General features: G+C 49.7%; 1 protein-coding gene across 8 annotated transcripts in view; it reads left to right on the top strand.

Annotated features, from left to right (window-relative positions):
• The window catches only part of KANSL1L (KAT8 regulatory NSL complex subunit 1 like), a 3,925,143-nt gene that overhangs the window by 2,978,284 nt on the left and 926,966 nt on the right, over positions 1–19,893 (top strand). The window lies entirely within an intron of this gene.

Here is a 19,893-nt window from a genome sequence, read left to right as displayed (position 1 = left end):
ATAGGAGTGAGCAAGAAGGCAGGGATGCAGGGCCCAGCACTGCAACACCTACAGCACCCTGCACACAAGCAGCTGCCACACCAGAGGCAGACACCATGCAATTTGAAGCATCTCCTGTGCTCCTTGACTCACCACAACATGAGTCACAACAACTTGACACACCAGCAGACACAGAGGTGTCAGACATCTGCAGGCCCAGGAGGCATGACATTCCCCCGCTAAGGATCCTACAAACATCCTCCGATGAGGAAAGTGAGGGTGAGGAGTCAATAGAGTCAATGGCAGGAAATGCACCAGGTCTTCCATCCACTCCTGTCACTCGATCCGGAGGAACAAGACGTCGTAGGGTCCGGGAGGCAAACGTGAGTGGCCGTGATGAGGGTGTCTTCCGTGGCCTTGAGACCACAATGGTCAAGGTGCAGCGCCTGCAGGCAAAAGCTATTAGTGCAGTGCACAGACAAATGCGCCATATGAACACAAATTTTGATAACATGAACAAGGGAATAACATCAATGGCGGACAGCATGAGGGACATGGCCAATGGAGTCAGGGACATGTCACAGTGTGTGATGTCACTCTGTGAGGAACTACATGAGGACCGCGCACAAAGGCGCAGGGAGAGGCATTGCATGCAACAGCAGACAAGGGGCATGCACCGTCTTGCAACTACGACTTCACTGCTGTGTCGCCGTTCAGTTGCGATGCAGGAGGGGCTGGTGCACTGCTGTACTGATCTCACGAGGGGGATGGGGAGAGTCACTACAGAAATGGAAGTGCTGCTGACAAACCAGTCAGCCACCACAGGAGCAGAAGGTTTAGGGGACACAGATAACACTAGTAGCAGGAGCAGCACCCCTATCCCTGAAATACGGAGGAGCAGCAGACGCCAGAGTACCGGCGCTGGCACAGCAGACTTGGAACTAAGCCAACCTCACGCATCACGCAGTGCTGTTCATGGGCGCAAGCAGTGAGTCTGCCAAATTCAGTTGGACATGTGAGTGTGAGGTAACCCCCGTCCACCCAGTAGTGCTAGGCACACTTGTATGTTACAATTGTGTCTTCAGACATTTGACGTAGTGCCAAATAAACTACGTACATTGCAGTACAACACGTGCTTTATCTCTATACTTACTCAAAAGTAGTTGTGTGTGATCTCTGCCCGTCTCTGTCTTCCGTCTGTGGGTGTTGGTACTCCTACTGTGTTGGCTGCTGGTAGTGCCTGCTCATCGTCATGGTCTTCATAGTCCTCCAATTCCACCTCTGTGCCCTTCTTAGTTGCGAGGTTGTGCAACATTGCACAGGTTGCAATGATCTTACAGCATGTTACTGGTGAGTACTGCCGTGCCCCCCCACTTTTGTGGAGGCAGCGGAACCGGCTCTTCAGGAGCCCAAAGGTGCACTCCACAATGTTCCGGGAGGATTTATGTGCCACATTGTATCGTCTCTGGCTGGGGGTTGTGGGGTTGAGGTAGGGTGTCAGGACGAAGGAACGGATTGCATATGCACTATCCCCTAATGTGAAAGAAAAAAAACATTACTCACAGGCACACATTGACATACGTCTGCATCATCTATCAAGGGAGTGTCACACAGTAATTTACCTAGCAGGTATCCTTCCCCAAATTCACCCGCTGTCAGGCGGGTGTAGATCCCACTGTTTTTGGAAGATGTAGGAGTCGTGGGTGCTTCCTGGGTACCTGGCCACTATATCTGTGATCATGTACTTGGCATCAGAGATTAATTGTACATTAATTGTGTGTGATGACTTCCTGTTCCTGTATATGTGCTCAGTGGCAGCTGGGGGGCATATTGGGATGTGGGTTTCATCAATGCAGCCAATCACGTGTGGGAAATTTACCATGAGGTAAAAGTCAGTCTTGGTCCTGAGCAAGTCCGCATCAGTGTCTGGGAAGTGGATGTAATGCTCCATTCTTTGCATCATGGCATCCAGGAACTTTCTGAAAAAACGCGACAGGCAGCTCTGGTACACCCCACCTACCGCAGCAACAACACTCTGGTATCTCCCAGATGCAAGCAGGTGTATGCTACAGAGCACCTGCACATGGGGTGGGATGGCGTGGGCCCTTGGTTTAGGGTGGTCCAGGAGTGGGTGCAGGTTCCTGATCAGGTCCATGATGGTTTGGGGGTGCAGTCTGTATCTTTGCAGTATCTCTGGCTCTGTCAATTGGAAGAGTGTAATCCTCTGCCTGTAGACCTGCTCCTCACGTCTCCATTCCCTCTCACCTGCTGCCTGTAGCCGTAGCCGTCTTGCTAAGACGTAGAAAACCGCCATTCTGGTTCCAGTGTTGCATTTTGGGGCCCTTTTTTATAGACTGCACCTGGTTACCACCTGCTTTCAATCCATGTTAAATACCGATTCATAAATACCGAATTTTCTGTAAATTCGGTAATTTATGGGTCACCTACATCTCAATGGTGTTGTTTTTTCCATTTCTTAATTACTTTTACCGATTCAGAAATATTTCCGAGCCGGTAATCTACCGAATCGGAATTTTTACCGATTTTGTGAATTTTGGGCGACCTACATCTCAATGTCCAAATACCGGTCGGTAACGTCCGAAATTACCAATTTTTGGCCGTTACCGACCTGTATTAGGCTACCTACATCTGGCCCCTAGTGTGTCCAGCCCTACATGTTGCAATAGTCCCATGCCTACCTTTTCGCTGGTGACCGATATTTCAGAGTGAAAATGAAGTGGTTGAGCCGGCGCATATAATGGTAATTTGTTTGCCAGCCTTCCGAGTCTGTACCATGCGTTATTTGTAGCGTCAATAGTATTAATATCTTTATCGTGTAGAGGCTGTCGTTTGTGCGTGATGATTGCTGTCAGTGGTATGGGCAGTGCATCCCCTTCCTCTACAGCTGTGTGTGTTAGGTATGGGATTTGGTGGTACCAGTATGTGGCATATTGTGATCGTGCACAGAGGTAATAGATCAAAAAATCTGGAACACATAGCCCTCCTTTGGAATATGGGAGTGTTAATGTGCGGATTCCAACACGTGCCTGTTTGCCTGCCCAAATCAGTCTGGTCACTGCCGAAGTGATGCGCCGGAAAACCTCCCTCGGTGGGGGAATTGAGATATTATTGAATAAGTAAAGGAGTTTGGGTAATATGACCATTTTAACAACTGCTATGCGGTCGGCCATTGGCAATGGTAGCTGTATCCAGCGATTCTCCTTTTCTTCAAATGAAAGCAATATTCTACCATAGTTAGTTCGAATGACAATAGCTGGGTCTCTATGATACCATATTTCTAAGTATTTGATGGGATCCTCTTGCCATCCCAATGGAAAGTCAGTTGTGTGCCGCAACGTGGTATCAGTTAGCGGAATAACAAATGATTTGTCCCAATTTATCTGGAGGCCGGAGTGTCCTCCAAATTTGATATATTCCCTCAACAAGGGTGCTAAATGAATCTCGGGATCTCGGACATACAGCAACATATCATCTGCATATAATGATATGTGCAGTGGTCTGCCGGGGAATTTTGGCGCAGATGGGTGATGATTTTGTCGCACTTTGCATGCTAATGGTTCCAGGGCAAATAATAGGGGAGATAGCGGACATCCTTGCCGCGTGCCACGCTCTATCTCTATTGCGTCGGAGGTATAGCCATTGATTCGTATGCAAGCCACTGGCTGTGTGTATAATAGCTTGACCCATTGGACGAACATCGGTGGGAAGCCCATCCTGTTCAGCACCGTCATAAGGTAAGTCCATTCAATGGAGTCAAACGCTTTGGCAGCATCTAACATTACTGCCACAGTTTTAGTACTCGGTATTAGATAGTGGGACAAGGCGAACAAGGTTCGGGTGTTATGTGTGGTCGCTCTGGACGGTATGAAACCAGATTGGTCTGGGAGGACCAGGTTTGTCATGAGAGGTTGCAGACGCGTTGCAAGTATTTTAGCTAAGATTTTTGAGTCCACATTTATGAGGGATAAGGGACGATATGAGTCGCAAAGCTCCGGATCTTTGGACGGTTTTAACAGTGCGATCATCATCGCTTCCCTTAGGGTCGGTGGGAGTGTACCTTTGTCAAATGCATCCCCGAACATCGCAACTAGATGAGGGGCTAAGAAGTCAGCATAGTGTTTGTAAAACTCACATGTTTACCCGTCGGGTCCGGGAGCTTTGCCATTCGGCAGGGTCTTAATGACGTCAGTAACTTCCTCCACAGTGATCGGGAGTGAGAGATATGTTCTCTGTGTGTCCGAAAGCCAAGCAATGGCCACATCGTCAAGGTATTTAAACATTTCTTCAGGTGACGCATTGAGCTGTGTTTTATAAAGCGCGCTGTATGTTGTAACAAATTCTCTCAGGATATCTTGGGGTTCTGTGTTTATGGCTCCCTGTTCACCACGTATTTGTAAGATCGCCCGGGATCTACGCCCCTCACATATTCTGTCTGCTAATACTCTGCCGGGTCTTCCCCCCTCCCCAAAGGCGCGGGCTCTGGGTTGTTTGTGTATATATTTAATCTCATCTTCCACAAATGTTTGATATTTAGTGAGTTCCGTCCTGATTTCTCCCAGAAGTGCTGTGTCTTGGGTTAACACGTATTGGCGTTCTATTGACTGTAGCTTCATCGCGCACCGTTCTAACTGTGTTCTAATGTCGCGCAATATCCCTACCGTGGTGCTAATACACACCACTCGCAATGTAGCTTTAAAAGCCTCCCACAGTAGACTTGGATCCTCTGTCGATTTGTCATTGAGCTGGAAATAGTCTTTGATCGCCTCGGCGATAGTATTATCGTACAGTAAGTCTCTAAGCGCGGTGGTATTGAATCTCCACCTGTATGGAGGTGGTGTGTAATGTGGTATTGAGGGTCAGCACGATTGGGTTGTGATCAGATAGGGACTTGGGCATGTGTTTAATGTTTGTGGTCCATAACAACGCATTTTTGTCACCTAGCCAATAATCTATACGGGACCAGCTGTTGTGGGCAATGGATGTGTGTGTTGCCTCACTAGCATCCGGATGCCTCGTCCTCCATATATCATGCAATTGTAAATCTGCCATCATGTCTAGTACTTTGGTGCGCGCTTTTCTATGTGGTTCTGTCATAGCCCCCAATCTATCTACTTGATCATTGAGTGCTAGGTTCAGGTCTCCCCCCCATAGCAGAACACTGTCCAGTCTGTCATGTAGATGTTGCCACAGTTCATGATAGAATTCAGGAGCCTCACAGTTCGGTCCATATGTGTTAATAAGGGTAATCTTATGTCTCCTCTGCACCCCCGTTACTATCACGTACCTCCCTTGCCTATCGTTTATGACGTTTTCAATTTGAAAGTTTGTACCCTTTTTTACCAGTATTGAGACGCCTCTGGCATATGAGGAGTATGTAGAGTGGTGAGCGGTCTCTGCCCATTTTTGGCCTATTCGGGTATGTACGGTCGGAGCTATGTGGGTTTCCTGCAGTAATGCAATATCTATATGCCATCTATCCATGCAGGCAAACATTTGTCGTATCTTTTTCGGATTGGCAAAACCTCTTATGTTCCATATGAGCATATTTAAATGGATCTACCTGGTACCTCGTGTGTCATGGTGTGTCTGAGTGAGAAAGTATAAGAGTGTTAATATGGTGTAACTGCTGTCCTCTTCGTTTGTGGGTCCAAGTATGTGCACTCATTAAACACAAATTGCCCTGAGACAGTGCACCCTGAGTCTCAGCAATGCCTCTCAAGTGCCATGGCTTAAAAATGGCAAAATTCCCCCCTTCCCTCCACCCCCCCTCCCACATCAGCAGCCCAATTCTGCTGAATCCACGATCCCCCCTTAAACTTCAGAAAGCTCATAAACCGTGTGGGGAGTATCCATGTAGGGGTCCGCCTAGGGTGCACGTCACCATCCAGTGTATGAATGGGGGCAGATCATCGTTAGGTTACATGCACTTGTTACATACTTAACCAAAACCCAGTACAGCACGCCTTGTAGGGAATGGGCGTTATCCCAAGTCTATGGCTATCGTCATTTTTAGCAATAGTTGAATATAATACACTTCTGAAGCTGTTTACATTTTCTCGTTTTTGGGATACGCTCAGTACTCTCATGCTATTGATTATTGGAGTTGTGTCAGGGCTACAACAGGGGTGGTGGCCAGGAGCTTGCTCAAACCGCTAGGCCTTAAAGGAGCAATACTGTCAGTTACCGGCATCGGGTTGAGCATGTCATCATATACATTGCTGGCTGACTTAGCATGTTAAGGCTTAAGTTTCCCTCAAGTCTGCATGTGATCGCTAGTTAAGCCTTTGTATGCCTGAAGATTTGCAGGTATATACAGTTCTCAATACTTAGCCAGTCCTTTATGATCAATTGAAAACATGCACTGATTATTTTAGTAGCCAGGCACACTCCCTCCGGCTCCTGTCTATATACGTTGCACAGGGTAAGTATAGCACACTGTTCCATTGGATAGTCTAATATGAAAGCAGTTTGCCAACGTGGAGCTATGATCGGTGGGTAGGAGATCGTGGTATTCGATTGGGTAGCGTGTTCCTGATTGTCCACCCCACAACCACCTCAGTGCCTTCCAATGCACAACTCACCGTGTGTTACCTTTGCACAGCTTACCGCTCATGGACCATTTGTGTCCGGTTCGTCCTTTTTAGAAGAGTCGTAGACCAATCATATGTGTGACAGTTCCAGTATGTGCTCCCTTAGCCCTGTCAGACACCTTCCTGCATCTTGTATCTCTCAGTCCGACTCGTGTAATTGCTCAGCTTGTTTACATTCCTTACGTTGTTTCCCAATTTTTTTAAGGAAATCCTGTGCTGCCTTCGGCGTGGAGAGGATAGTGGACTTGCCATCCCAGGTGATCTTCAATCGTGCAGGATATAGCATTGCATAGTCTATTTGCCTGGTGCGTAGTTTAGCCTTTACAGTTGCGAATTCCTTGCGTGCCTGCTGTACCGCCATGGTGTAGTCAGGGTAGAATTCCAATTTGTTGCCCTGATGGGTCACCTGCTGTTTTTCTCTCGCCATCCGTAATGTACAGTCACGATCCCGGTAGTTTAAAATTCGGGCCACTATAGGCCTTGGTGCCGCTCCAGGAGGCGGGCGAGGGGCCAGCGACCTATGGGCTCGCTCCACTATGAACATCGGGGATAGTTGTTCTGCGCCAAAGATTTCCCGGCAGAGATCCTCTACATAGTTTTCCATGCGACCCGTGTTCGTTGATTCCGGGACACCTGCTATCTGGACGTTATTTCGGCGGGAGCGTACTTCCAAATCTTCTGCCTTGTTTTTTATTACCTCCAGCACCTTCCCCATGCCATCACATTTAGTAGTATTCGCTTGCGCCTCATCCTCTACCGCCGACAGTCGATTTTCGGCTTCGTCTAATCTCTCCCCCTGTCTGTCTAGTTTTGTTGCCGTGTTGTCCACACGAGTAGTAAGATGGTCCAGTTTACCATTAATGTCTTGGAGACTTGTTTGAATAGCTTTCAGAATGGACTCCATGGTGGACTCCGCCGCTCCGTCTGTTTCCACGTCGGTGTCAGATTGGGTCGATGGCCCCCGAACTGATCTTCGCGCCTCAAAAGTCAATTTTGGCTGCTGCTTATCTGGTTTCCCCATCTTGCTCAAATGTGGGTCTTTGATGGATGTTCAATGGAGCAATATCGAGTTGTAAACGTTGCTACTGTTCGCGCCTGATCTCTCGCTGCACCGGTGGAGCACTGCGGGTTGCAGTATGAGGGAGAAGATATAGGCGCTAGTCTTTTAATCCGTGGCTGAGGATTTGGCGCGTTAGCGGATGTGGCGAGCTAGCGTGGTCGAGAGCTGCAGTTAGCGAGCAGTTAGGCGCGCGTTTAGGCTTGCGTGAGATTTTGCTTCTGGGCAGCTATCCCCACTAGTTTGGTTTTCTTAACACAAAAGTTACTCGTTGTGCATTATTATTTGTGTGTGCGCTACCGCTGAGTTGGCCACGATGGCGAGGACTCTGGGCTCAGCTGCAGTGTGTGCAGTTTAGGCTGCTCAACAAAATAGCCGCTCTCAAACCCCGCAGTGGATGTCTTCACCGCATAATAATCAGCAGTAATGCGCCACTGCAATTATAGGTCACATATGACATAGAACATGCATAGTGTTGCGCGTGTAAGACATTCCATGCATATTGGTATTCGTGAGGCAGGTAATCCTTCCAAGCGCCGCAACAGAATTCATATAGCAGGCAGCGTGTGGCTAGTCACGGGTACTGCGTGATCTGTTCACCCCGGGGGCCGCATCCACATCTAATTGCCTTCTTTTAATATGTCAGAACGAGGCGGTATGCAGGCAGTGGCGCTTGGGCTCGCTTGTCTCAGCGTGGAACAGTCTTATGAGGCATTTAAGAGGAGTATATCTCCAGTGCGTCATTGCGAGAGAACTGTGGGCGCCGCCATCTTGTTCCATTGTGCTTTCTCATGCTGCTCAATTTCAGTTTTAGCCACATATTCCCAAAAGCATAGTTCAGGGCTGCAAATCGCACTCACCGCTGGTCATCACATGTCCATTCTTTACCGTTTCGCCACCGTTGCTGGCCGCGGTCACTGGGAGATTTATCTACCGGGGCTCCCTTTTCTATTCAGCTCGCGGCCGCCATCTTGTTTTTCACCTGCTGCAGTGCTCAGCTATCTCGTGGTGATATTGCCCGTTATTCACCGGCCAACTTGCTCCCATTGTCGTTCTTTGCCTGCTCTGCACCTTCCGACGTCCTTTTCTGCGTTTGGTTACATGCAAGGTGCCGTTTTATCGCTGCTTGAAGACAGGTCTGAGATCTGGCCGGCGGAGCTGCCTCAAAAGTCAGCCATGCCGCTGTGCGCCCTCTAGCGCCCCCCCACTCTAACATTAAACTTAAGAGAGAAAAACCATTCACTTTAATATCTCGTCCTAGTCATTAGGATGGTTCAAACTCCAGCCAATCAGGCGACAGCACCCTCTAGAACCCTTTCCACAGAGGCTCCAGGCACTCAAATTTTCTACAGCATATCACGTGAAGTGAGTCTCCCTTAGCTCTGCTCAGTACTTTCTCTTTGCCTTCTGGATTTCTTCAGAACTTCAATTCAACAAGTCTTATTCTAAAAGATTCAGGCATTGTGAGTCTTTTGGGAAACTAAGACTCCATTCAGATGTTCCCCACAAGAAGTGTATCTACTGCCTTCACCCTGATCACCAGGTGAGAGACTGTAAAATCTGCAGAATTTTCTGAGAAAAAACCTTGAGAGATAGAGAAGGACGTCTTCTTCTGTGACAACAGAAGCTTAAAAATAAAGACAATCCTTTATCTGATGAGGAGAGTGATTCCTCATTAAAGACCACAGCCTCTAAGAAAGTTGGTAAGGCAGAGCTGGTATCTCCTAAGGCTGCTAAGGTGTTAAAAAAAGCATCACCACAACTCAAAACATGAAGAGTAGTGGAGTAGTGTGGCTCACTGGTTAGAGGCGGCAGGCCTGAGAGCAGAAGTCAGCCCGGGACCAGGGTTCAATTCCCGACACGGCAGGGTCATGGACCTTGGTCAGCGGACTCGATAATTCTCGCTTCCGTGCTTACTATAATCAGGGGTTCCACTCGGCAACTCTGGGCATTAGCTTGCCTAATCTCCACAACGGCCCCACCAATTCCGGGGATGCCTGGCTCCAACTTGGGGATTTCCAGCAAGGGACCATCCCACAGGGAAAGCCAGGACGGGTTCCCCAGAGTTATACAGCGCCGGGACGCCCCGTTGCTGGGGCAGCTGTGCGCTTTACAAGTATACTACATTTACATTTACATTTACATTACATTTACATTTACAAGAGCAGCCTTCATCTTCTAAAAAAGAACCAGCCTCTCTTAAGGGTCAGTTTGTGCCCTCTACGCCTTCTAAAACGTCTTCAAAAATTAAGCAGGTGTCTAGATCTCTTCCAGAGACAACTTTACCTCACACAAAAGATGCTCTGTCGATGAAGCCGTTGTTGACACCTTCGTCGACGAGAACTTCCGTCGCCACGACTAGGATGTACACTTTCTCTTCACCTCAGACGAAGATGATCATATCGTCAGCATCTTCTCCATCGAAGTTAGTTTCTGTGAGGGGTGATACCGTCATTGAAAACAACTTTGTCTTCTTCGTCATTGAAAAAGAAAAGATTCCTGTCAGGACCTTGTCCTTGATTCCTGTCTTTCTCTTCGGTGCTGGCCTTGTTGATGGCAGCCTCACAGACGGTAGCCACGTCGACGGAGCCGAAGACTTTAGATCAAGATCTTAGTCAACAAACCTCGTTGACATCAGGACTGTCGACAGAAGGAATGTCGTCAAAAACTTTATCTACAACATCCTCGTCGGTGGTTTGCTTGACATCGTTGTCGATGCTAGTTCTGTCAACAAATCCGACTGCATCCAAAGATAATATAGAACTTCTACCTAAGAAAAGACCTTCTCAAGGAATAATATTGCCTATCCACACTTCCCCAAGTAAGGTGTCTCCCTGTCCTCTAGAGAACATTTTTGATTATGGAGCCACTGAGGAGAAATCAGAAGATGATGGGATGTTTGGGGTGGCTTGCAGTCCGTCGGACCTTCTCATTAAATGCCAGGAGGATGAAGATGAGGACTATGTGTATTACCCTGAGGTCACCAACCAAGAGAGGCAAACGGAACAATAAATCCAAATGCCTGTTTCCCTGGTCTCAAACTTACAACATATAGTAGAGGATTACTACCGCAAATTTCCTCCTTCAAAGACGACATCTTCAGTTCCTCAGACGCCTATTACACAGCCTTCCTTGCTAACTATTTATTAGAAAGGAACAATGGTATACTAGAGGCCACTAAGGTCCTCGGGTAGCCAGGGCTTAAGTTATTTAAGTAAGCGTTTTATCAGGTAAGCAAGGAAAAAGTCCACATGGGACTAGTTACGCAATATATGCAGGGACACAAGGTTGAAAGGACATCACATTTATTAACAGCATAAATGGAGTATCAAATTTCAATAACTCAAGTGATAGTTCTGGTGCTCACACAAGAATATAGTGAAGGTGCGTGAAGTGAGGGGTGCTAGTGACATTTAAAATTTCATCGCATTGACAACATTTAAACAAAACTCCAAATTAAATTAATGCAGTGAAGGAGTTTTGGTTGTGGAGGGTCGAAGGCGTTTCAATCTCATAATTGTGAGATCATCATCAGGACGAAAAGAGTGCGATCAAGTCAAATCTATGTGGAGGAGAAAACATGGTATCATAGGTCCCAAGTAGTAAGTAATTACATTGTATACAATGAAGAATGAGAATGAATGGTAATAAAGAGAAGGGGCTCGAGGAGCAAAGGAGAGAATACTGTTAATGCTACATCAGGAATTAGCCAAAGAGTTCTCGTTCAGGGCGGGGGGTGGGAAATGTACCGCCCAGAGGAAAGAACAAAGGTTTGGAGGCGTCAGAGCTTAGAAGGTGCTGGTCTCAAAGATCAAGTCAGGGCAGAATCTTGATGGAAAAGTAGAAGACAGAGTCACAACAGGATGGGACAGTACGAGTAAATCACTGCTATGGAGGTTACTAAGCACCAAACAGGTGAGAAGTCGCTAGGAATTTAATTAAATTTTGTAACCTTCACCTGCTAGGGATAAGATAAGGGAATTGCAGGAGTGATAGCATTGTAGTACCTAGTTCTGTGCACAGAATTGCAAGCGCTAACCGTAGTGCAAAAGTGATAAAGTTGCTGCCCAGGGGCATTAGAGTGCCTGCAGAGAGCGTGAAGGTAAGTGCAGGAGCAACAAAGGCACTGTCAACTGGAAGACTTACTTGCCAAACTGAAACTGGTGCCTCTGGACACGAGTCTTGAAGCAGGAAAAAGGGGGAAAGGATACGGTGACTAGGAATGCCGGGTAGCGGGTGTGTGGGAGCACGAAAATTACTAAAAGACAAGGAATGAGGATGAGGCAGGGAGAACCCGGGAGCAACCAAGTGGAAGCGCTAGAGGACCGGGACTTATCTGGGTGACTGTGTGTTCGGGTCCGAGGGCCACAAGGGGCCATATCGGTGGGTGTGAACAGCGGGGAAGCCTGGAGTCCCGACTAGGTTGTAGGCAGCGTGGTTGAGGGTAATTTCTGAAAATAACCGCAAGTGGTTTAGGCAGTGGTAAAGGAGGACGTGGGTCAGCGCTGCAATGAAACGCAACTTCCTTAAAATCCAGTGGCCATGGAGGGGGCCAGAGGAATCACACAGGAGTGATGATGGATGTCCAGATCCCAGTGGAGGTATTGATACAACACCCCGGCAAGCGTGTGTGTATGCCTTAGTCTGTGAAACCAAGAGGAGGTATATTTAACCGGGAGACCTGGTTGGAGGGGGCTGAACGGACCCCAGCAACTGCGACATTCCCAATACCTTGGTCAAAGTTGGCGGAAGAATTGTCTACAATAACAACGGACAGATGGGTTTTAGATATAGTTTCCGAACGGTCACACTTTGGAATTTCTAAAGATTCCTCCAATCTGCCCTCCCAGAAGTCCCCCTTCTGCACATTTGAAAGAGCGTTTGTCTCAAATAAAGATAATATTAAGAAATGGGAGCGAGGGAGCGATCAGACTGGTACCAGCTGTACAGCGAGAAAAAAGGTTCTATTCAAGGTTTTTCCTCATAAGGAAAAAATCGGGAGAGGGGCGTCCCATCTTGGACATTCGTTATCTCAATAAATGTCTATAAAAGCAGGGGCGTGGCCTGAGGCCACAAGATGGCGGTCGCACTTTGAGAGTGCTTCGGACCCCCTCCATCATCCGCCTTCCATCCACAGTGGTTAGCTGCCATCGGTCCCTCATAGTATCAGTGGGGAGCTCCCCGTCCCTTTGGCTGCCCTTAGATCCCGTTTCTGCACAAGTTTGAGCTCTGCCAACCCGATTTGGCTTTCCACTTCCCCAGAGCTTTGCAACATGGTGGCCTGTTTCTGAACCTGCTCCCTGGACCTGACGATCGTCCCATGAGCCCCCTACCTGCCATTTCACGGGGCGAATGAGCTTACCTGCCATCCGGTGCTGCTTGAGGTCGAGCTGCGCCTCGGAGTCCGGCGGAGACAGTCAGTGACCGCGCTGCGGGGCCTGCCGGGGGAGACTGTGTGTGGCTTGTGGGGCGGGCGTCCCACATGCGGTGGAATTTCGGCTGGACTGATCGCCTTGTGTCACCGTTCAGCTGGCTGCAGGGGGTGGCAGTGCGGTGTTCCGGGGTGCTGCTGGGCTCGGCCGCCACTGTCGGGCGGCGGTGTGGAGGGCTGCGAGTGTCTGGGCTTGCCTCACCTTCCCCTGCGGGCCTGACCTCCTTGGACCCCCATGAGCGGCAGGGGTAGAGGCTGGCCTGGGCTGCTGGAGGCCTGTATACTGCCATCCCTGCATTGACTGACTGGGCCTAACGAGCCGCTGCGGCTCCCGCGCTGTGGGGGTCCCCCGTGACACCTTTTCATTCTCCAGGCCTTTGCGGATCTGACCTTCCTGTCTGCCTTCCTTGGATCGGCTGCCTCTGTCGGACAATGGCGAGGCACTCCAGGATTATCCTGTCTCAGGAGGCTCTGGTTCTTCTGGATCTTGCACGCAAAGGGGCTGGGGGCTCGATTGGCCGTCCGGGACCTGGGTGCTGATGCCTTCTACCTTGGCTACTGGGAAAATTGACGATCTGCCAGTGTTCAGAGCGGCTGATTTTGGGGCTTAGCGCCTTCTCCCTGGACTGGCCTATGCCTGCCTGCCACCTATACACTGTGGCGGTGCTGCGGCTTGCCCTTGGCCTCCTGTGGACCCCGGTGGGTGCCGGTGACCGGCTGGGGCAGCGGGAGGGGTGTCGGGGCTGCGGTGGTTGCTGTGGCCCCCCCCTCTCTCCAGCATCGCTTTGGTTAGTGGCCCTGGCCTCCCTGCAGAAGTTGCCCACCTATAGACATTTGCTCAAGACTCTCTGCTCTCGGCTGCCATTGTCGGGTAACGGCGGAGGGGGCTCACGCCCTATACACTGTCCGGCCAGGACACCGGGGGAAGGCTGGTCAACGTGGGGTGGCTCCCCTCATCCCAAAGGCCACTTCTGCTGGCAGGGGGCTCCTGAACCCTGCAGCCTCATCTTTGACCCCCAGCAGCCCTTACAGTGATGCCTCCCTCTCTGGGTAAATGCATGTATAGGGATACATCACCATCTGGCCAAGCTTTCTCACTCGTAATACCGGCATTTGAGGTCTTCAGCATAGGCCTTGGCCTACTGTTTACTTGTTTTTCTTTCTCTACCTCTTAACGATTCTGTCATCCGCATACATGGAGGGGTTCATCTCTCCCAGGCTCAAATTTTGCTAACTGTTTTAGATTAGTACTCTGAATCAGCTGTGTTGCTGATTTGTTGGTGTTTCCTTTCAGGGTGACAGATGCTTCACATTCAGAAGTGTAGGGTGGGGGATGTTGGGGGGAGAGGGAGGGTGGGCAGACCGTTCTCTCCCAGGGGTTTTTGGTTTTGGCCCCCTACGGGCCGCCGGTTGTTGTTTTAATTTACATCACTCACTGTACACGCGCCACTGCTGAAAACATGGCGATTAACACACTGCACCAGCTGCATCTCACCGCCCCGGCCGGTGGTGAATGTCTCCCCTGGGATCCAGGTATACCTGTACTAGTACCTCGCACACAATACCCACCTGAATGACATTCACCTTGCATAGACCCCTCCACATTGTGTCGTGGAACGTCAAACGCCTGTTGGACTGTATAAAGTGCACCGCAGTCCTCCGCAGAGCCCCACGCCACACACCTGAAATCCTTTTTTTACAGGAAACGCACATATTAGGCACTCAATGCACTTTTCTTGCTCACTATGGCTTTGACAGGGTCTGGCACTCAGGATTCACACGGGGTTCCCGGGGGGTGGCCATACTGCTCCAGAAGGGTCTCCCTTTTACTCTGTCCCAGGTTGAAACAGACACACAGGGCCGTTATGTGGCAAGATCTAGGGGCATCCTCTTAGCCTGTGTCTCTTTACATTCCTCCCGCCGCCGCGCCCGATGCCTTTTGGCGCCTCACGCTCCTAATCTCCACCCTTCCCCAGGGCCTGACGGTCATCGGAGGGTACTTAATGCTGTTATGCACCCCTCTCGTGACGTGACAGGCGCTCCCTCTGCGTCCCGCCATGCTTCTGCTCAGCGTCTTTCTAATTGGTCCTCCTCCCTGGGTCTCTGTGACTTGTGGAGGGTATGGAACTCCCAACGGGAACAATACATCCACACCTTTGAAGCCCACCACACCCATTTGCGTATTGACCTGCTCCTGATGCCTGCCCCTGACTGTTCATTGATGTCCGGAGCCACTATTTTGCCCAGGGGCATATCCGATCATTCTCCTGTCTCCCTCAGGCTTGAGAATGCCCGTGGAGGTGTTCGTACAACTTGGAGCCTGAACTCCTGGTTTTTAAAAGATGAAGAATTTGTTGACTCGCTTGGAGAGGAACTGAAGCACTACTTCGTGCTCAACAAAGGATCGGTCCCCTCACCAGGTACTTTATGGGAGGCCGGTAAGGCCACCATCAGGGGGTGGCTAGAGGCTTAGTCCATGCAAAGCCCGCGGCTCTGGATGCCCGTCTTGTGTGACTGGAGGCTTCCACTGCCTGGCTGGAGTCCATTCAGGGGTCTGCTGGGAGTGCGGATTGTGCCCGAAGGCTCACTCTAATTTGAGGGGAGATCTGTCAGATCTCCCTAGAGGCCGCTAAAATGCTCTGGCGTTCTTCGGTGGCTCGGGTATGTGGCTGGGGAGATAAAAACGGCAAATTGCTACATAACTTAATTTCAAATCTCAAGGCCACTCGCATCATTCCCGAGGTCTGCGACGGGAATGGTGCCTACCATTGCACCTCTCCGGCTATCGCTCGAACCTTTGCGGAGCACCACGCCAAGCTCTATAAGGACCGCTCCCCGAGGCCTCCCTAATTGCACTGTTGTCGGAGACAGAGACCTACCTGCCGCGCCTTTCCCAAATGGTCTTGGAGACTCTTGATCTCCCGATCACTCCGGAAGAAATTAACAAGGCCATTTCTCACTTGCACTCCGGTAAGAGGGTGGGACCAGATGGCTATGCGCAAGAATTCTGCGCGACATATCGTGACTTGCTGGTCACGAACTTAGTAGATCTGTTTTGCCACCTGGTGGAGAAAGGGTCCTTTCCCACCAAAACGGATGTGGCCACTATTGTGGTGCTCCCGAAGACACAACCACCCTCAATTGCTTGTGCGGACTACCGCCCTATTTCCCTCATCAATACCGAGGTGAAAATCTTTGCTACTGCTTTAGCCCAACGTCTCCATCCTATCTTACGGGATTTGGTCCATCTGGACCAATATGGTTTAATGCCTGCCCGGGGTACGTGGCACTGTATTCGCCATCTCCATCTAGCACTTGCGCACCTGGCCTTGCGTTTCATTGATGTTGAAAAAGCCTTTGATACAGTGGACTGGGCCTCTTTGGATGAGGTGCTAGAGGTGATGGGGGTGTGGCCGGCCTTTCCGACGCCTCATTCACGTTCTGTACTCTTGCCGTACAGTGAGGGTCCTGGTCAATTGTGTGCACTCGGGGCACTCGCCAGGGTTGTCTGCTCTCGCCGCTCTTATTTGCACTAGTGATGGATCCCCTGGCAGCCCTTATACGCCAGTATCCCTGCAACTGGGGCTGGTAGTGGGACCCCGGGAGGGGTCGATAAGATCGCCCTATATGCCGATGACATCCTCCTTTTTCTGGCGGAACCGGAGAAATCTGACTTGCGTTGCTTGGAGATCTTCTCTGCTTTTGAACGAGTGTTGGGCCTTCGGCTCAGCCCGGCAAAGTCCACTCTGGTCCCTCTCCACCCATCCCGGGCCTGCTTTGATTGGCAGACAACCATCCCTCTGCGCAGACATTCTTTCAAGTACCTAGGGATCTGAGTTGCCCTGCTTCCAGATCTCGAATGGGCCTTGAACATTACACCCCTACTTACCAAAACCGAGGGGGATCTTAGAAAATTGCAATCTCCTCCTCTTAACCCCTAGGCAGAAGTGCCCCTTTTAAAATGATGGTTCTCCACTGGTTCCTGTAGAATCTTTCCTTTCATCTCCCGGTGAGCTGGTTTCGGGAGTTTGATGTTTTTTTTACCTGTTTTTTATGGGGGTGCAAGAGATCGCGGATGTCTTTGGCACACTGCCGCATACCTCCTTATGACGGGGGTATGGGAGTCATCAACCTTTATCTCTACTACCTTGCCACTAAACGTATACACGAATGGTTCACGGGTGACTGGTCCTACCCGGCGTACCAGGTGGAGCTCCAGGCAATGGACTTTCCACAGCTTCAGGCCTACTTATACGGAACCTCTGTTCCAAGGGACTTACCCCCATCACTCGGTCGTTACTCTTGGCTTGGCGTACTGCTCTGTGGCACACAAGATGGGAGTGGAGACTTACCAAGCAGACGCCCCTGTGGTGTGGTACGTGGCTGTCTGAGACCTCATCCCACCGGGGCTTCCAACGGTGGGACCACATAGGGATTTCGCTTCTCAGGGACATTTGGGTGGGGGACCACATCAGACCCTTTGCAGACCTGCAGAAGTGCTATTCCCTCCACTCTTCCCAATTTTACAAATACCTGCAGCTTATGCATGCCCTGGGAGTGCATCTCTCTTCCCCCGCCGGCCCTTCCAGAGTTTAGCCCTCTTGAAGCCCAGGTAATGATGGGAGATTGAGGGAGGGAGGGGTTTCCCGGAGATATGCCGCTCTCTAGTGAAGAATAGCCCTGCATCCTTGGACACGCTACGACTCCGTTGGGAAGATTGGGTGGGCCCCTTGGAGGAGGCAGATTGGAGGGACGCCCTCATGGCCTTCAAGACCCTGACGACCTCATCCAAGCTGCGTTAAGTCCAACTCTATTATTTACATGTGGCTTACCTTACCCCGGCGCGATTATATAAAGCCCAGCTGCGGCCTGCTCTGACCTGTAGGCGTTGTGACCATGCCCCTGTGGATTTCTACCATATGGTCTGGCAGTGCCCTGTCCTTACTCCATTCTAGGCGGGTGTGGAACTGGAGCTCTCACAGACCCTGGGGTGGACCGTCCCCCATGACCCAGTGTGCCTGCTTCTAGGTGTATTTGATGGCGTGGATGGCTCTCGGGCCGACAAGCATTTCCTGGGGACCGCTGTGGCGGTGGCGAAGCGAGATATAGCGGCACTATGGTCCCAGGCTAAGCCTCCATCTGTGAGGAGGTGGAGATGGGGTGTGGACTGGTGTAGGTTGCAGGAGGAGCCTCTCTTTGAAGCCCAGGGCTGCCCTGAACTGTTTTGAAAGGTATGGGGCAAATGGTTCAACTTGTTGTCATGAGAGGTGGGTGCATATCTTCCAGGCTTCTGGATAATCCTATGAATGATGTTACCCTGCAAAGTGTTTCCCAAATCTTGGTGCTGCATAGGTGGACGTACAGTAATATTATGCTTGATTGTGATGCCAATATGAATATGTGGTTTGATCAAATTTTAATAAAGTTGATTATAAAAAAAAAGCAATCCTTCTGGATATTGTCACTGTAGGAGGTGCTTCAATTGATAAATCAGGAAGATTTCATGACGACCTTGGACCTTCAGGACGCCTATTTTCTATCCCTATCCTCCCCATGCACAGGAAATTCTTTCACTTCAGAGTGGCTGGCTGGGAGGGATTTCCCATTCCAAGTCCTTCGTTCAGCACCCTGAGTGTTCACCAAGGTCCTAGCACGGGTGGCAGCTCACTTTCACCAAGCAGGAATTAAAATCTTCCCTTATCTGGACGATTGCCTCATAAAACCAAAATCCTTTGCAGTGGCAAAAACTGATACCCAAAAATGTCTCTCTCTGTCCAATCATTATGCCTCCATAAATTTCGCAGTTAATTCCCTCAAAGGTGAAAACATTCTTAGGGGCAACTTCGGACACTCATCAGGCAAAGCCTTTGCTCCCAGGAAAGACAACAAAAGATCCGCAAGCTGGCAAGTTTACTTCTTACAAGAAAGTCCACTTCAGTCCACAAATACAAATCGCTTCTGAGAATGTTGTCCTCCTGCATTCCCCTTGTTCCCAACTGTTGCTTGCGGATGAGACCCTTACAAGAGGAACTGGACAGTCAGTGGCTGCAAATTTTAGGGTCATTCGACGACAGTATCAGGATAACACCTCAAATGAAAGAAGCACTCCAATGGTGGACTCACATCCAGAACATAGCCGCAGGCCTATGGTTCCTAGTGGATTCGCCATGTTACATAATAACAACCGATGCATCCCTCTAGGGGTGGGGAGCACATCTAGAAGGAATAACAGTGAAAGGAAAATGGGACACCCATCAACGGACAGTACACATAAACCTTTTAGAGTTAAAAGCAATATTCCTGGCCCTGAAATCATATCTCTCGATAATATCAGGAACTTCAATATTAATCCCGGCAGACAACACAACAAGCATGTAATATTTAAGCAAACAGGCCCTACAGGCCCAGCAGATCTGTGATTGGGCTATTCAACACCAAATAACACTAACAGCAGAACATGTTCCAGAAGTAGCAAACATCCTAGCGGATTTCTTGAGCAGGTCGATTACAACCAACCACGAATGGGAACTCCACCAACCAATGCTGAATCACATAATTCGGTTTTGGGGAAAATCAAGGTTAGACCTATTTGCTACCAGTCTGAACCGCAAATGCCAATTCTTCATCAGTTGGCTACCCCAACAGGGATCGTACGGTAATGGGTTTTCGATAAATTGGTCAAAGATTTATGCCTATGCTTTTCCTCCGATTCCTTTGTTCCCAAGGGTGCTTCGGAAGATGAGAAAGGAATGCTGCTGGATACTTCTCATAGCTCCCAGGTGGCCTCGCCAGTTCTGGTTCACAGAGCTTCTGCT

The sequence above is a fragment of the Lissotriton helveticus genome, chromosome 3_1 (assembly GCF_964261635.1).
Source record: "Lissotriton helveticus chromosome 3_1, aLisHel1.1, whole genome shotgun sequence".
Lineage (NCBI taxonomy): Eukaryota > Metazoa > Chordata > Amphibia > Caudata > Salamandridae > Lissotriton > Lissotriton helveticus.
This window is presented reverse-complemented; position numbering and strand designations above follow the sequence as displayed.